Source organism: Indicator indicator, chromosome 3, assembly GCF_027791375.1.
Source record: "Indicator indicator isolate 239-I01 chromosome 3, UM_Iind_1.1, whole genome shotgun sequence".
NCBI lineage: Eukaryota > Metazoa > Chordata > Aves > Piciformes > Indicatoridae > Indicator > Indicator indicator.
This window is the reverse complement of record NC_072012.1, coordinates 20244962-20263512: the sequence shown is the minus strand read 5'-3', so window position 1 is coordinate 20263512 and position 18551 is coordinate 20244962.

Genomic DNA, 18551 nt, shown 5'->3' with positions numbered 1-18551 from the left:
ATCAAGATAAACAACATCACTTGTCCTCCCCTCCTCCACTGGCTTAGTTATTTGCTTGTAGGAGGCTATCAGGTTGGTGAGTCATGATTTTCCCTTTGTTATTTCATGCTGCCTACTTCCTCTTGTCCTTCTTAGTTTTGGACTTGTTTGCTCCCAGAAGGACTTGCTCCATCACTTTCCTGGAAACAAGATGAAGCTGACTAACCTTTTGTTCCCCAGATCCTTCATGCCTGTTTTGAAGACAGCAGTGACATTTGCTTTCTTACAGTCCCTCAATTGCCATGACCTTTCAGTGATTATTGAGAATAGCTTCTCAATGACATCAGCACACAGGGTTTTTTTTCTTCTGTTTCTGTCTAGTCTGGCATATGCTGACCATTAAAGACCTGTGGAAAAGTACAATTACTTTTTCCACATAGAAAAGCACCCTGAAAGTGCTCTGGGAGATGGAGAAAAGGAGCTGTGGTTTTCAGAGGGAGAATCACAAGTTCCATCTCTGCCACTACAAAGTAATTCCTTGTGACAGTGTTGAAGTCTAGGGCTAATTATGAAGAGAATATACCCTTTTTTGGGTTTATTTCAGTAAAAATTCCAGGAAATCTTTGTACTTCATGGGACAAACCTAGACCTGGACAGTAGATGTTGTATAGTGAAGTATCTATAATACCACGCTTACCTCCATAGTTTGGATCCTCAACAGTGTTCATGGGAGACAGTCTCCTTCACTGAGTGATTGGTTGATGTGAAACTTGCAGAAATGACCACCAGAATGTAAGACTGATTGCCCCAGGTGACTCTGACACAGTATATACAATCATAGTTCGTGTTGGAAAAGACCTTTAAGATCATCAAGTGCACTATTAACCTATCACTGTCAAGTCTGCCACTATGTTCATAAGCACCACATCTACACAGATCTCTACAGGATGGTGACTCCACCATTTTGCTGGCAGCCTGTTCCAATACATAACAACCCTTTTGACTCTTCCTTCATTTCTCTCTCAATCATTGTTTATTAAAATCTTTTTTTTCTCCCAAGTTGGTATTAGTAAGCTAATGAATCTTGTTCCCCTTCTGTGCCCCTTTTTATCTTTGCATTCTGTTTTTTTTTTTCTCTGCTAAAATGACACGTCTTCAACTAGAGAAGTGTAGATACAAAACAAATTCCAGACTTGTCAGTTCTACTAGGCAGAAAGGTACTTGGCACACAGGTCTGCTAAACCTATTTTCTGGAGCCTACCTGCAACAAACAAGAATGAGTGAAAATGGCATCCAGGTATCGGGGCCAGTGAAACTATATCACAGCTTTATCATGGGGTTCTCTGGATATTGCAAGTAAACACCTAAAACAAACTCCTGCTGTCCTATGTCCATTTCCAAACTCCTTTTTGTCCTGTGTATGAACTGCTTTTATAACATCTCCTGGCTCCAGACTGTGTCCTTCAGCTGGCTAGTCCTTGGCCTTGCTCTGAGCTTCCCTCTGTTAGACCATCTCCATCGCCTGTTTTCTCTCTTCTACCTAACTTTCCAAAGCAATAACAGAAATCTTGCCAGGTTCCTCCAGGTCTTTAGTAACAGTGTTAACTTTATACTTGGCTCCATTTTAAATGTTACTATAACAATAGCAGCAATAATAGCTTATTTTTAATGGTGGACAATGTTTTTATTTAGGTATTTAGGTGGACAATGCTGGTTTTCCTGTAGTTCATGGCTGAGAGTGGAAATAAAATTTTCAAGTTTTCTGTGTATTGTTTAAAATGATTCAGAGTCTTGTTTATTTTTTTTTCCACTGAAACAGATACAGCTGAAAGAACAAGAGTTCAAAGTCAACAAGTTCCTGTTGCATGACTCTTCAATAGCACAGTTGTGTACTTTGTTTTATTTGGAGCACTGGCAATTAAATTAGACAAAGAGGTCCATCGTAAACCAGTGTTGTGGTGGGTTCTCCAAAAATCTTGGACATGTCCATGAGATATCTCAAGAGACAGCAGTATGTTTGCCTTCAGTACAGGATAAATCTTTGATCATAGTCACTGCAGTATAGCTTAAACACCTTTGAAAAATAAAGAGGAATTATTACTTCTTCACCCATGGTGGACTTGCGTGAGCTAGAACTTCAGTCAATGAATTTTTAGAAAGATCAATATATCTATGCTCATCTTTATTTCTCCATTTATAAATTCGGGATAATATTATCTGATCTATCAGGAATCCCAGTATTTCATATTGATAAAATGGATAAAAGTTCATAGTCACATTTGGTTGTCCAGCCATAACTCTGTCTTTATACAGCATGGCATGATATTTTAATTGCAAGAAGTGTGTCAATGTGAACCTCAAAATGTTCAACAAGGCCAAATGCAAGATCCTGCACTTGCATTGGAGCAACCCCAGTATCAATACAGGCTGAGGGATGGAGGGATTAAGAACAGCCCTGGCAAGAAGAATTTGGGGGTAGTGGTGGAGCTGAATATGAGATGGAAATTTGTGCTTGCAGCCCAGAAGACCACCTCTGCCCTGGGCTGCATTCAAAAAAGCACAGCAAGCAAGTCAAAGGAGATGATTCCTCTGGTGAGACTTCACTTGGAGTACTTTCACTACATAAGGGCCTTTCAGTTCTTAAAGGGTGTCTTTAAGAAAGATGGGGACAGATTTGTTGTGACAGGACAAGGGCTAATACTTTTAAATTGCATACTTTTAGACTACATATAAGGAAGACCTTTTTTTACAATAAGTGTGGTGAAACAATGACACAGGTTGCCCAGAGAGAAGGTGAATTTCCCATCCCTGGAAACATTCAAGGTCATATTGGAAGGATCTGTGATCAACCTGATCTAGTTGAAGATGTCCCTTTTCATTGCAGGGTGGTTGGATTAGGTGGTCTTTGGAGCTCCCTTCCAACCCAGATTTTTCTATGATTCTACAATTTTAGCATTTCCTCACAGCCTTTTTCACACTAAGAAAATGTTGTATGGCAAAATTTTTTTTCTATTGCATGTAGATTCTGAGGTAGAACTTCAGATACAACTGAAACCATGCCTGTTTTTTTGTGCTAACAGGTATTGCCTCATAGAAACGTACAGTCTCTCAGGCTGAAAACCCTGCTCAGCCTAATGTAATACAAACATTTGAACACCTTCCTCAGCTGTCTCTGTAGGAGATCCAGACCTCTGAATTTACTATCCAGTTTAATTAGCTTCTGGAAGTTCAGGAGACTGTGCATAAATGTCTGGTACCTCCATCCTTCTGGGGGAAACATATAGCTAATACTTACCAAGAGCCTGCTCAATGGTTCGGTGTGTCCCAATGTTGCACTGTCCAGAAGATAAATCATCACCCTGAGAGTGAAACCATTCTACACACCAACAGGGAGCAAGCTCAGACTGTAAAAACAGGATGTAGCCATGGATTAATCTGGAAAAAGTACTACTCTCACACACGTAGAGGGAGATGCAAGGTTTCAAATCTGTCTTCTAGCAATATGTATTTTTATTAAAGCCTTGATGGGTTTATTAATATCATCGCCCAGGGCAGGAACAGGAAGCCTCTCCATCCATTGTCAGGCCTTTTGTGCTCTCCTTCTTGCACACCTGACTGCTCAGTTATTGTCCTTCAGCAGGAGGAAAGAAGGTATTTTTACTCAGGGCACTGCATAGCGCGTAGGGAATTCCTCTGGGATGGACATTGAAAGGGTCACTTCCTTGGACTGGCAAGAATCAAAGACAACCTAGATGACTCAAAACATGTGTGAAAGCTGAGCAAACCTGCCACCCCATCAGATGAGGGTAATTGTAGCCTTGACTCTATCTGTTTGGACATCTCCAGGGAACTTTAGCAGAACAGAAACAGCTGTCTATCTCACTAGGATTACATTAGATCTCCCACCTCCACAGAGCAGGAAATTTGGAACAGCCATAGTGACTGAGGTTACATGAATGGAGGTTGCAGAGAGGTTTACACAAAGCAGAGACCTACATGGTTATGCAAATTGAGACTGCTGTCTTACAGCCCTCTAGGTCTAGTCCTTATTCTTCTGCATTGTTTTGTGAAGTAGTGATGCATTTAGCATGTGATTTATTGTTCCTTTTTTTCCAAGACAAGACTCTTTGGTCCCTAGCATAACAACTAATTTAACTGTTCACTACTACTTTTTTTTTTTTTCTTTCACTTTTTGCAGTGAGGGAAATAACAATTTTAACAACAAGAATAAAGGACAGTTTTTGAAGGTATAGTGCTAGTCAAAATCTGTTCTTGTGTGCATCAGATGAAGGTGCAGTGGGGAATTGTGCCCAGCTCATATAAAAATTGGATGCAAACTCTAGTTTGAAAATCTACATAAAGGTTGGTTTAGTTTCTTTCCTCTTCAGTTTTGTGGTATTTTTAATGTGCTAACACTAACAAATTCCCAAATGCTTAAAACTTAATCATCAGTATCTGAGTAGAAGGCTGAAGGACAATTGTAGCAGAGCTGTTTATCTGCTTGGATAGGATTCATTTACTCAGTCCTTATTTGACACAAAAACAGATGTACCTCTGTCATTCGTCTGACCTCTGTGGCAAGATGAAGAGCTGGGTTGATACGTTTATTGATCAGAGAAAGAACCACTCCATGGGAAATAAGCTATAGATGCCTTGCTGTGAAATTGAAGATCTAACATCTGTCCCATGCAGATGGTAATTAATCTTGAATCTGTAATGCCCACAATTGGTTGGTTGACAACATTACTTTCTTAATCTGGGAGCACTGATAAACAAATGTATTGAATTGCTCTGTGAATAACATTTTATGAATGTGCTATAATTGCATATGCAGCCCATAAATCAGATAGATTTCTTATCTACATTGCTAATTGTGTTTATTATTGTAAATGCTTCTTATGTTGCTTGGTATTCACTAACTGGTTGATTTCCCACTGTTGCAATCCCACACCCATATAGGAATTGAAATGCAAGTATTTTAGGAACTATTAAATATTCTCCTGGTTCTAATTACCTGGAAGCTAGGTGAATACATATAAAGACAGCTTGAGTGTTAATTTTATTTTATACTATCTTCAGTGTTAAAATAAATTTTGTTTTCTGGACAATATATGGGGTATGAGATATAAATGGTTGTTTTTATACCCCTTTCTACCCTGATATGTCTTTACTCTTTGCACTTCAACATTGCTACTTTGCATTCTGAAACTGAATTTCTTATCCATATCTTCCTCCAAGGATTTGTTCAATGGATTCCTGCCTTCTTGGCAGGATCTAAGAGTTAATTTTAATTTCTCAGTTATTTTCATATATGTTTACAATATACATAACAGATGTTGGGGCACACAATACTGAAGCTGCTGAAATTAAGCTGGTAGTCTGCAACAAACAAAATCGTCCATAATCAGGGATGTTTGCTGTAAATGAATCTGTGTCCCCAAAAAATTATCCATAAAAGTAGAATTTTGAAAATATTGGCTGAACTTGGTTAGACTGAGAGGTTTCAAGACGTAACTATCTGCTAAGAATTACATGCTAGTTTAGGCATGTATTAATTAATGTGTGTATTTGGAATCCAAACTGGTAAATTGATGGTTCCTTCTCTGATGTTATGTCAGTAGCCTGGGGGGAACTGGATATCTTCTGCTGAGTAAATGCTTAGCCATGACAGTACATTGTGACTTAAATCACAACCTTCAGTCTCTAGTGTACTTTGCTTGACATTGGAGTCTAAGGGGAAGAAAGAAAGAAGGAGCTTTCCCTTCTTCACTTGTGTAGGCAGTGATTCCCCCACTGTTTTCCCCTCTGTAATGGCACTGTGAGGGTTTTATCTCATATCTTTGCCTGCACCACAAGCAGCATCAAACCACAGTCCAACAACAATAATTAATTTCATCTTAGCCTCTCAAAGACACCAGCAGATGTCTGAAGCTTTTGATTTTCGGTCCTATGTTAAAACCCTTTGAAGTCAGTGGAAAGTCTGCCATTTTCTTTAACAGGCTCTGAATCAAGCTTTTTGTCACTCACCAAAGAGGAGTTGGTTTAAACTGGCTGCTTGTTAATGTAAGAATTTGCATTTGTTACAGCACTGTGAACGAAGCTGTTCCCTGAAATGGTTGTTCTTTGTTTTCCTAAGGGAAGATGTAGATTCAAAAAGCTGGTGTAAATCTGGTCTGACACAGAATTTACTGTGCCTCCACATTTGTATTATTCTGACTTTAAAGGAAAAGTTATTGATAGAAATTAGGAGATGATGGCTTTTGTTGTGAGCATTTCCAAGCATAAAGACTGTACTTAGATAGTTTTGAAAAATTCTGAATTGAGTCATCAATCTTTTGAGTGAATCTGGAAGCAAAGTTTGCCCTGGATTCTAATAACCTACGACTTTTTAAATGCATGTAGCAGCTGTAGCAATCATCACTGTAAGTTTTCTAGACTGCACTGATTTTTTTTGTAGAGTAGACAAAGCATAAGCATGAACTCTGAAATTAAATCAGCCCCATTATGCAATGTTCTCTAGTCTTGTACTTCAACTACCAAAGAGCTTCTACAGGGTTTGTGGAAACATGTCATGTTACAACATAATTCTAGTAACACAAAATCAGGGAATCAAAATTCTAATAATTAAAAAAAAAGAGAAGAAAAAAATGGCACTACAACTAGTAAATTACTGTATCATCAACAATTCCACCAGATTTGTAGACCTGTTCTTCAGCAAAGAAGCCAAAATTCCTAAACAGGACTCTGGTTCTATTATTTTATGCCAATTAATTCCCATATTTTGGAAAAATTTATTGTATGAAAATCAAAGTGTTTTTCTTTCTCTTGAAAAGATCTGCATGCATAAATTCAAGAATGAATAAACCAAATAGTTTCATTTTTCATGGTTGCATCAGACTAAATTTTTTTAATTGACTGTCTCTCAGCACTTCTGCCAATAAAACTCAGTAACAAAAATGTCTGCAGGGAGTCATCAAAAGAGGTGTGAACATGGCCAAAATGAACTTGTTCTAATATTCAAACTGTTCTGCTAGTACAGAAATAGTAGCTACATCAAACTTTACAATGTAAAATAATACCTGGAACTGCTGATTTAGAAGATGGCTATTCAAATCTCTATAAGGAAGCTAGTGTCTTGACTTGAAGGCAATTTACAACTCTGCAGTAGTTGTCCATATGTACGACTGGTAGTAAACCCATAGTAAATTTGATGGGTTACTTTGCAATGAATGCTAATTGCTTTTACACAGGTTAAGATTCACTCTGGACAATTACTATGGAAAATGTAGCATCTTGTGTATCCAAAGCCTCACTTGCTCATCACAATTTGTTTGTGTCTATATTATAATAACCACTACACACATGAAAAAAAGACATTTAAATCTGTAATTCTCATGCCCAGTCATGGTAACTGAATTGTCAGTACATATCCAGAGTATTATGTTTGTTATTTATAAAAGTCCAACTAACTCTATGTCACTCTGGCTTTTTCTTATTGATATTTGTTGCTTATTGTAGCTAATTTAGAAGCAAGATCTTTAGTGTAGGAAGCTGGTGAGTGTGTGTGTGTGTTTATTTGCCTGTAAAATGCTATGAAACCATGGGAATAATCTCTTTCACTGTGGCTGACCTATGACGTGTCAGATGAAGGTTAAATCCTCAATAATATGCCAGCGTTTGGGATCCTAGACCTGACAATTATGGTTTTAGAGGTCTGTAAATATCTGAGGGGTGGGTGTCAAGATGAAGGTTCCAGGCTCTTTTTTGGTGGTGCCCAGTGATAGGACAAGGAACAACAGGTACAAGCTAGAACTCAGGAGGTTCCACCTCAACACAAGGAGACGCTTCTTTACGGTGAGGGTATTGAAGCACTGTAACAAGCTACCCAGAGAGGTTGTGGACTTTCCTTTACTGGAGACTTTCAAAACCCACCTGGACACATTCCTGTGTATCCTGCCCTAGATGATCTTGCTTTGGCAGGAGGGTTGGACTCAATGATCTCTGGAGGTGGCATCCAACCCCTAATATCCTGTGATTCTGTGATTCATTTCCAGAAGCACTAATTTAGCACACAAACAGAGAAGTTGGACAAACTTTAACTTCCTCCTCTCTGCTGAAATACGAACTATGGTGGCAGCTATGCAGACTGATCTAAGTTTTCACTATGTGCAGAAGAACCCAATTCTTTCCCCAAAATATTTCTCAGAAATCTCAGGGTTTTTATTATGCTTATTTATATAATACAATCTAAATATTCTGGACCCAGAGAGAGCTGGCCTCTATTAATGAAGACAAACATTAACTTTCTTTTCTCTGGGCAAAACCATATAAAGAAAGGGAAGAACCAGGGAAACGTAGGAGTAAATACTTCAGAGTTTTAGTTAAAGGATGTAGATAGTCATGCTCCTTTGCCTCCTAGATCCTTGGTGCATACTTTCCAGTTTTAGAAAGCTGAAAAATGCTGAACTCCAGCTAATCCGACATATTTGCCTGTGCATAAACACTGAATTCAAATCCAGACTTGCCCACGAGGAGCACAGTGTACCCTGTAGAATACTTTCAGACACTGGTTTCACCTCAGCTCTGGAGCACCATTGAACACTGCTTTAGCATTAACCCTGGTGGTCCTTCCAGAGTCTAGAAAAATAGACACTATGATTTTCTTCATCAATAGTTTCCAAGCTAATGCTAGCATTTGCACAGCCTGAATCCTTTAAGTAGAAAAGGAAGTCAGAGTGAAAGAGTAGTCTGGCTATTTATGGCAAGGAGATATAGGGATAGTGGTGAGGCACAGTGCCTGGAGCCCAGCTATTTCATTTAGCAAAACATCAGACATGATTATTATCTACCATGAGAGGATGACATCTGTGGAAACTGCAAAAAATGAATTCGATTTCTGAAAAATTGAAGATATGGTGAGGCATGAGGAACACTCCCATCTGGTTTTGTTGTTGTTTTGTTTGTTTGTTTGTTTGTTTTTTTCCCCCAGATATATATGTAAAAGGAGACCTAGAATTTTTCTCTGCAGGAAATTTTTGGGTTATAAAGAAAGTAGCAGTACTCAAACCATCAGAGTATGTATTTCTCCCTGCAGATAGAGTGAAAATAGCCATCATATCTACAACGCAAGCTCCACAGGCAAGACCCTTAGTGAGGTTAAATGGGCATTATGCTAAGAGCAGAGTTCTTCAGTTTACAACAGCATGGATTACAAACTACAAGTTTCTGTAAATACTTTTTATTTCACTCATTACAGGAATGAACAGTCACATATTGTTTTTTATTTGTTCTGTTTTTTTTTTCTAAATCTGAGCTGTTCATGCCAACATTAACAGAAGTGTATGAAGTGGTATGATTTATTCCAGAGAACTGATTTTCCCATCTTCTTCAGGCTTGGTCTCATTATATCGTTGAGACTGGATTCTTCCTAGCCTTTACTTGAACCAAGAGGAATCTATCTGTTACCATTTTATAGTTTTATATAAAACTCACATTCTCCTTTTCTGTGGTCCTTTATGTAGACAGTTTCTTCAGTGACAAGATCAGTCCTTGCACAGAAGAAAAGAGAGGCATAAACCAGGAGTAGCAAAGTCTAGAAGAGGAGTTAATATGTCATGAGTCATGAAAATATGAAATACATTTATGCATTTAAATAGCATATATGGATAATTTCAGGTACCAATAATACCCTAATTTTGTTTTTGTCATCCATACAGACAGGTACATGTGTGTGAAAGCCTGAGCTTAGGTTGCTAATAAAATAAGTTAATTGGATTCTAAGTAAAAATAAAAAATTGCTTGTGAATTATAAAGCTCTGGTTTTGTATTATACTATTATTACTGTAATATATTATTTCATATTATTCTTTCAAGATGAATCATGCATGTTGATTAATGAAAACAAGACTTTGTTGATGTTATTTAATCTCCACATGGGTGTTGATGAGAACTGACAAGAATCACCTTGAAAAGTCTTGTAAAAGCAGTATTTATGCAGTTTTCCATTGTGTTCTTCTCACACTGTGTTCAATCAATGATGCTTCATCCAACGACCCTCATTAAATATTGTTATAGAAAGGGGGGAGCTATGTTATGCTAAAGCCTTGCAGAACTAACCTCACATCCAAAATACAATTGATCTTTCTTGCAAAATGTTCTAAACCAGGCAGACCAATTGCCTGCTTACTTCTTCCTCCCTAAAACTCCTTTTTCTCCTGCTTCCAAACTTGAAAGAATCTTACTGATTTCAACATGCTGAACTATATATTTTATATTCCAGGAGTGTCCAGAAACTGAACACTCTTCTGTAAGTAAATACGAAGCAACTTACATGAGACCACTGCCCTCCTCAGAAAGAAAGATTTGCTCTAATGAGTACTCTTTAAGTGCATCTTTCCATGTATTCTTGATATTTCAGATGCTGATTTTCAAATGTGCTGCCCAAGGCAATACATTAAAAAATAAATCAGCATTACAATGTTTTGCATATTGAGATTGTTTTAGAAGATCAGATGGACGTTAAGTACTATACCGTAAATGACTTGAATTTATGGACCTGTGTCCATAAAGATAATAATACTGAATCACAAACCTTCAGCATATTTATAAGGGCTATATAATAATGCTCACAGTCATAGCAGTTCCACCTTGGTCAAAAAAAGTTATTGAAATTAAATCTGAAACTGGCCAGTGCATGGCCTATAATTCAAGAAAAAAACTATGCAGTATGCAGGAGGCTATTCATGGCAGAGCGCAGCATAGGATTTGACCAGAAGCAATAAAAATGCTTGCTGGAAGCCATTCTGCATGAGTAAAAGTTCTATGAAATGACAGTCTGACATTACCAATATATCAGGAGCTCAGTGGAAGTAAAGGACTTTGCCCTGGAAGAAGTGCTAGGCTGTCCATTCGTGAAGTGTTTTGGTGTTTCAGGCAGTGTGAATAAAAAAAAAAAAAAAAGCTTTATTATTTTGCATTAATCAGCAACTCACTGACAACATTGAGAAATTCCACAATGCATACTTAGAAAAAAAAAAAAGAAAAGACTCCAAAAAGAAATCTATAAAATTGGTGTGTATAAATATTGATCAGACAGTAGCCAATTTGAATATATAGTCTATATAGAGAAAATTTCCAGAGGTACATGGGTCATTGTTTTGTCCACTTTTTAAGACAAGTATATTCTTCATTAAGAAATGTCTTGCTTATAAATCATAAGATTTATATTTATAAATCATAAGATTTATAAGCAAAGGAAAATTCTCTTTTCCTTGTTATAAAAAAGTGCAGTAGGAAGATTGGATAATTCAAGAAATGGCTGATTTGAATTCATCCTGGCACAGTGACAAGGAGTGTTTATTATGTGGTAGCTATTAAATTATGGAAACAAAAATATTCAAAGGTTTTTTGGGTGCATGCATGTGTTTCAGTATTCATGCAAAATTACAATTCAGTGATCTAGGTGTGGTCAGGTCTGAGGCATAGTAGTAGGTTAACCAAGGATGCCCAATGGACAAACACCGTATTTTGTAGCATTGCTTTTATCATATTCCAAGCTAGTGAAATGGAGGCAAAAATTGTAAGAGGTTGTGGGAAAAGCACTTGAACCTGTCATCAAAGCCAGTATATTGCAGAATTTCTGACTGAAGCTGACATTGCACTAGAAATATTTGGCCATAGTCAGGGTAATTAAATTTTACAATTCCCACAGTCTCTATATTTCTAATAACATTAATTTAAAGCAGATCAATAACCAGAGATGAAACTCACAGCACTGTAAGAAGCTATTTTGGAAGTATGGAAAATGTCCCCTCCTTTTAGATATTCCCTCACAATTCAGAAAATAAACATCTCCTAGAATGTAAAAAGGCTAAGAATTAAGTGAGCATCTATTCTATAGGCCCTCAAAATCAGCAAAATATTCCTTACTGAAGCATTTGGGTCAGAAAAGCAGATTTTATGAGAACAAGATCTTAAATATGTTTCTTTCATGAGTGAGATCATTTATCATCTGTGTATGTCAGTATAGCACACAATAAAAAGGTAGACTTCTCTACCTAAACCTCTATTCTAGACATAGAATAAGACTGCTGTCCTTCATAGTTTTAGTGTATATGCTGATGACATTGTCTTTTTTTTTCTTACATATGTGGATATTTTATTAAAGCTGGAATAGATAGAAGAGAAAGACCTGATTATTTTGTTTTTCATAAAAGGCAAAAAGACATCCTCAAGAAAGGATGTAAAAATCCAAATTATTCCATTTCAGACAAGTACTAGTGAGGAATAATCCACAGCTGCCATTGAGCTCTGAAGGTTATGTTAAAAATGAAATATCCTGGATAGAGGTAAAATTACAAAATGACTATACCAAATCCTAACTCAATTCTGGAACATGGATTATATCAGGGTAAAAAAGAGGTTTGACAGGGGAGGTTGATGATTTAGTGATTGGTGGTCACTAGAATACTCTTGGACCTTATTAGAATGCAGTTTGGCACATAGCTAAAGATGACCTTCCTTGCTTTAGTGACTGCAGTGTCTTCCTGCTAAGCATAACAGCAGGAAGCAGCAAAGATGAAATAAGGTAATTTTTTGGATCTTAATCAGAGCACAGCATGATGATCAGAGAACTGGCATCTGAGTTCTTTTCCTTGAATAACCTAATTCCTTCTTTTTTTTTTTTTTTTTTGTTCTGTTTAATTCAAAGTGTACCTCCATCATAAGTTTGTGTCTTTGATTTGGTCAACAGTGAACTATCCAGTCATTAGAACCTGTTCTCTCTAGTATAGTATACTATACTATAAGGATCAAAATATTTAACTTCATTTTCTTTTGAAAGCAATTATAATGAATATTTTCTGATCCCTTGCCAATATAACAGGGATTGGACTAGATGACTTTCAGAGGTCCCTTCCAACCCAGACCATTCTATGATCCTATCATAACATGAATTAAGAAATTAACATTTTTAATAGATAAGTTGCATTTCTACTTTTCTGTGCATCCCAGCAAACAAAATAGGATTATTTTAAAGACATGCAATTACCTAGTGATTAAAAAAAAAAAAAAAAAAGAAGGATTTAAGGACAAATATTTCAAATATTTTCTCAGAATCAGCTTTTTTTTTTTTTTTTAATATAGATGTATTTCTTTGACTGATATTATAGAGTCTTCAGTGTTGACCTGGTCCTGTATGTTCTGAGCAAGATAATGATGAGAAACCTACCATACAGTCTACTTTCTATCAGCTCATCAATTTTACCTTTAAAGGAAATATAGTCTGAGTTTGAACAGCCCATTTTCTGTTCATTCAGCCAAAAGTAATTTTACAACATGCAGTGATGAAAAGATTAAGTCATTTGTCCTAGTTAGTGTGTGCTGCACTACTGTCTAGGGGAGAAAAATTCTTGACAAGCAAGCAACATGATTTCTTTAGTCAACTTATTTTGTGTATATATCAGAGAATCTAAACATGTCACAAAAGAAATATTCCAGCTCCTACAGACTTTTGGATCCACGTTGGATTTTATGTAGATTAATTGCTTAGTGAAACTATTGGATATGTCTGTAAGTGCAAATCTGATGCTTTTCCTAAATACCCCTGTCAATATAAATGACATATTCTTAGCTACCTCTCATTGATTAAAGAAATACTAGGCATAAAGATACAAACCTGGTTGATAAAGCTGAGTTGTATGGATTATACCTGTAGTTAAAATGCATTTCAGTCGAGATAGGAGTTAAAATCTATAAAAGCCAAGATGGGAGCTATTCTGTTCACAGGGAGAAATAGTTGGAGTGATGAGGATGAGGCTGCACATCAGCTTGACAATTTCCAAGGCTGTGATTTCCAGTGCAAGCCACTTGCCTCATGAGGCACTCAGTATACTAGCCTCTAAACAGTGCACATATCAAAACTGCAATTTGAGAACTGAAGCCAACCAAAGAAAGGAAGAATTAAGATTTTGAAATTGTTTACTCATGGAAGGAGCATGACTCTTCCTTCTGTATTTTCTGAGTTACAAAGCTGTTGTCATGGAGCACTCGGGTTGTTAAAATAGAACTTAAATAGCTGTTTGGATTTGTGCTGTCCAGGATTACAAGAAGGAGAGTGTTAATGGGTGCTACAGTGATAATAATTTAAAAATCCAAGTGTTCCCATAGATTTTTTTTTTTGCCATGTTCTTTAGGGTTTAGAGGGAGTGGTGGTGTTTTTTTGGGATTATTTGTAAAATGAGGTTATTATTCTATGACCACTGTGAGAAATATTGTTATTTGTATGCACTAGTCAGACTCCTTGATTTGCTGGGAAGCATGGATCTAAATATAACTGGGTTGGCATGCCTGTAGCTATTGAGACAACTTACATGCTGCTTCAGTGGCAGGGCTAAACTGGTGCAGGGGTTCTGTGGAAGTTCACAGGGCAGTCTGATATACTCAGCACAAGTCACTAAGGGATGAAGTGTATGCTCATGACATCTTCATTATGCAAGGCTGAACGTTTTTCAACCCCACTTCATAAATTGCTTCTTTTGTCTGTCCATGAAGCTCCTAACTGCATGAAGCTTTTGACAAATCTCTCTTAGGGGTCAGTGAGGATGACCAGCCAAAGCGTACATGATCAGTGTACACATCTCTTTCAGCTATGATTTTTCTTCTTTTGTAAATGTTAATGCATGAAAGACCACATATAGACTTTAAATTTCTGTAATTGTCTCTGTGACTTTTGAAAATTAGCTTTTAAAACATGTTACCCAATAAAATACTATCAGGATATTGGAGCTGTTCAGTTTCATAAGTAAAATATTGTTTTTAATAAACTCTGTTTACTGCTAAGAGTCCTGTAAAAATTATCTGCAGATTTGTCGGCTATCTACAGAATACATTAAAGTTTATCACTTTGTGTGTATCCATTAAAATTTTATAGAATACAGAGTGCAAAAAGCTCTTTAAATCATTGCAAGATGTTGTCTAGTTATTTCATGTTGATACACTAAATATACTTTTAGTGAAGAAAGTGCTCAACTCACAGCTGAATTATTTCAGTTAAAGTAGCAGATCTGTACAACACACTTCTCTGAGACAGCAAAAATGATCAGTTTAATCACATCTTCCTTTAAATATGAGTAATAGATATATGCAGCAAATTATGTTAGCTGTAGTGTGTTGGAGATCTTAAACTAGTAGCTGTTTGGTTTGTGATTGATAATGGAAAAATTTTAAAACAATGTAAATAACCAAAAATGGTGAAAAATACATAGGAAAATTTAGGAGGCTGCAGCTAAATCAAAGTGAGTTTTTTACTGCAAGCATTTATCTTTCATACTGACAATTAAACATCACACAATTAATTAGAAGTAAAATAAACAATTTCCTGATAATTCTATCCTGTTCAACTTTAAATCAAGGCATGGATTTCTGAATATTTCACTAATTCCTGTTTAGAGTTTATTTGATCTGATTTTTATGCTCTCCCTTTAGATTGTTCAGCCCTTGCTTTTGCATGGGGTTGTGTAATTTCTAGAAATTCACTTTATCCCAGATGAAGGATTTGGTGATGAACAAAAAGCCTGCTAGCCACAGTATTTCTGATTCTTTCAATTCTTCCTTGAAATTCATTTATTCCTTTATTACACTGTCTTCTCATCTGTTTTATATTCTGGCTACACTACATAGGTTGTTTTGTATATCTCTCTTGGCACACCTACAATGCTGCTACACAGGGAAAGAAACTTAAGCTAAATCCTCAAAAGAGATTTAGTCTTAGTTGTTCCAGTACAGAAGTTTCCTGTGTTGGTCGTGTGAATTTGATGCTGAACTGTTAGGTACATCTTACACAAGAATTTAGTGCTTAAACAGAACCTCATAGAAACTGGCCTGTGAGTGAGGAGACAAGTTTGACACAAAGAAAGCTGAGGAACAGGGTAATAGCAAAGAACTGTGCCTCAGAATACCTAACTGAACTGGAGCAAATTCTTCCTTCCATGTAAAATTTGCAGCTACGGACACTTTCTGACCTGAGGCAATGATATCAGATCAATCCTGGATCACAAAATAAAAAAACAACAAAAAACCCCAACCCAAACAAACAAATACAAATGAAGGAATTGAAATCTGGTAACAGTTTTATCTGTCAACCAATCAAATTCAGAGTTTTTATTTTACATCCATTTCAACCATCTTTCATACAACAAAACCAAACAGAGGATTCTATGAATAGAAAAAAAATCACATTCATGTGTATGTGGTGTTATTCATGAAAGCCTACATTCCTTTCTTAGGTTAAAATGGGGCTTCAAGCTGTGTTCTATTACCAAGGCACAGAAAATACAAAGTGTTGTATGCCCAAAACAGGGTAATCATATACAATTTGTATTCATCAATAACAGGAAATCTTCCCATTGCAAGGTCACTGACACTTGATTTTTTATTCACTTTAGAAACATGGATATTCGTTTTCTAAATGCAGGAGATGCCATATTTTCACACTGAAAATTTCTGTCTTTGCTTATATTTTGTGTACTGCTTTAGTTTTGACATTTGAGTTCAAACAGCTCATCTAAAAATCTAAAAGTCTAATATTTAGTTGCTTCAAAAAGGATCCCCTATTTGAAATTCTGTCTGTGCCCATGCTAATAAAAAATTTATTTATTTGTGGTAAAAATACTTAAACAGTTCACTACCCTTATTCTAGTGGGTGAAGTCAATAATTTTCAACAAAGGAACAAATGCAGTTCCATAACCACATAATAGAGGGTTTCTGATCCATACCCAAGAATCAGGTATGTGGACCATTTTCAGGCAGATAGCAGATGTAGAGGTGCAGAGAAGTTTCTGAAAAGCACAGCTTAATTTTAGATATAAACCCTCTCAATATTTAGTGCATATTTCAAGTTTTAACTTTGGTAGGTTTTGGTTTGGGTTTTTTGTTGTTGTTTGTTTGTTTTTGCATTTGTTTTAGATGAATGTTAATCAGAAAGTGAACAGCAGGATCTAAAGTCTACTTGTCAGGTGGGTCACATCTAAATTATTGATTTGGTATCTTTCCCAGTGTAAAACAAAACAGGGTCTTCTCTAAGGACAGCAGAGCACGTCAGACATATGCATGAGGAACATCTTGTTTATTTGCATGATAATGGGAAATACTATTCATTATAATTAAGTTTCAAAATAAGAATATGCTAAGAAATCAGCATGCAGTACATTTCCTCTGGGAATTCTGTAAGATGATGAATAATTACTCCCACAATTTTTCTTCCTCTCCTGAGATTTCTAATTCCTTTCTCTGAAATCAGAGGAGGCTTAGAAAAAACACATAGCTCGTTTTTCACTGCAGTTTCCAGTGAGATTATGATATTCATGGGCTTTTCCTCTCTGACTTGGTATGTGCCCCATTTTTTAACTGCAAATGTTCAACAAAAGGAATAAAATCTAATTTTATTTTAGTGTAAACCCAAAAGAAATTGCAAATGATGCTACCACATTACTTTAAAAATTATCTCAAAATAGACAAAAGTCCTTATTGTTAATTTACTATGGAGGATGATATACCATAACGTAACTGAAAGTCGAAGAGCAGTATAGAAGAAAGAACCCTCTTGAAGGTCCTGAAGTTAATTACCCTTTCTAGATATTGCTAATGCAAGTATATTGATGTGAACAAGTCACTGGTTTAAGAACATGGCAATGCTGACATCAGAGAAATCTGAACTCCTCAGCTAATTCTAGCCTTCGGAATTCAAGAGAAGATATGTCTGGTGCCCATTACGTAATGAGCATTATATAATGAGCATTAAGTACATGCTGATTAATATTCTTCACTGTAGTATAACCAGAATGAGCAGGATTGACCCAGCAGGACACCAGGTGCCCGCCAAAGTAGTTCTGTCCTCATCTGCCCCTCCCTTTTTTCACTGACCTTGGTGTCTATAGGGTTGTTTCTCTCACGCGTTCTCAGTTCTCTTTGGCTGAAATTTTTGCAGCACTTCTCCCCTCTTCTTAAATATTTTGTCACAGATGTGCTACCACCATTGTTGATTGGCTCAGCCTTGGGCAGAGGCCTGTCTGCTGGAGCTGCCTGGCATTGGTTGTGTTAGACATGAGAACTGTTCTCATAGAAGCTACCCCTGTAGCCCTTCTGTTACCAAAACCTCATGCACAAACCCAATACACAGACAAATGTCACACAATGAAGCTTTATTTGACTGTAGACTACCTAGATATTTTTAAATTAAACTTCATGGAAGACCTTGAAAGCATACAAGATTACTGATATCAACCATCATTGCTAATGTATTAGTTACAATTTTGTCAGAAACATTTTATTTTCTTTTTGTATGTTGAAGTCAGACACATAAAGATGAAAGGAAGTAAATACTACAAGCTCTATATCCTAACATAACACAAGAGAAGATTATTTGAGTCCAAAACATTTGACAAATGTTGATGGTACAGGTCTGAGTTACAGTGTACCTGCTAACAAGCATTTGAGGTAGGAGAAGAGAATAAAAAGGAAATCCCTATCAATATGATTCAATATGAATTAAGAACATACAGAAACCCCTCAAGTA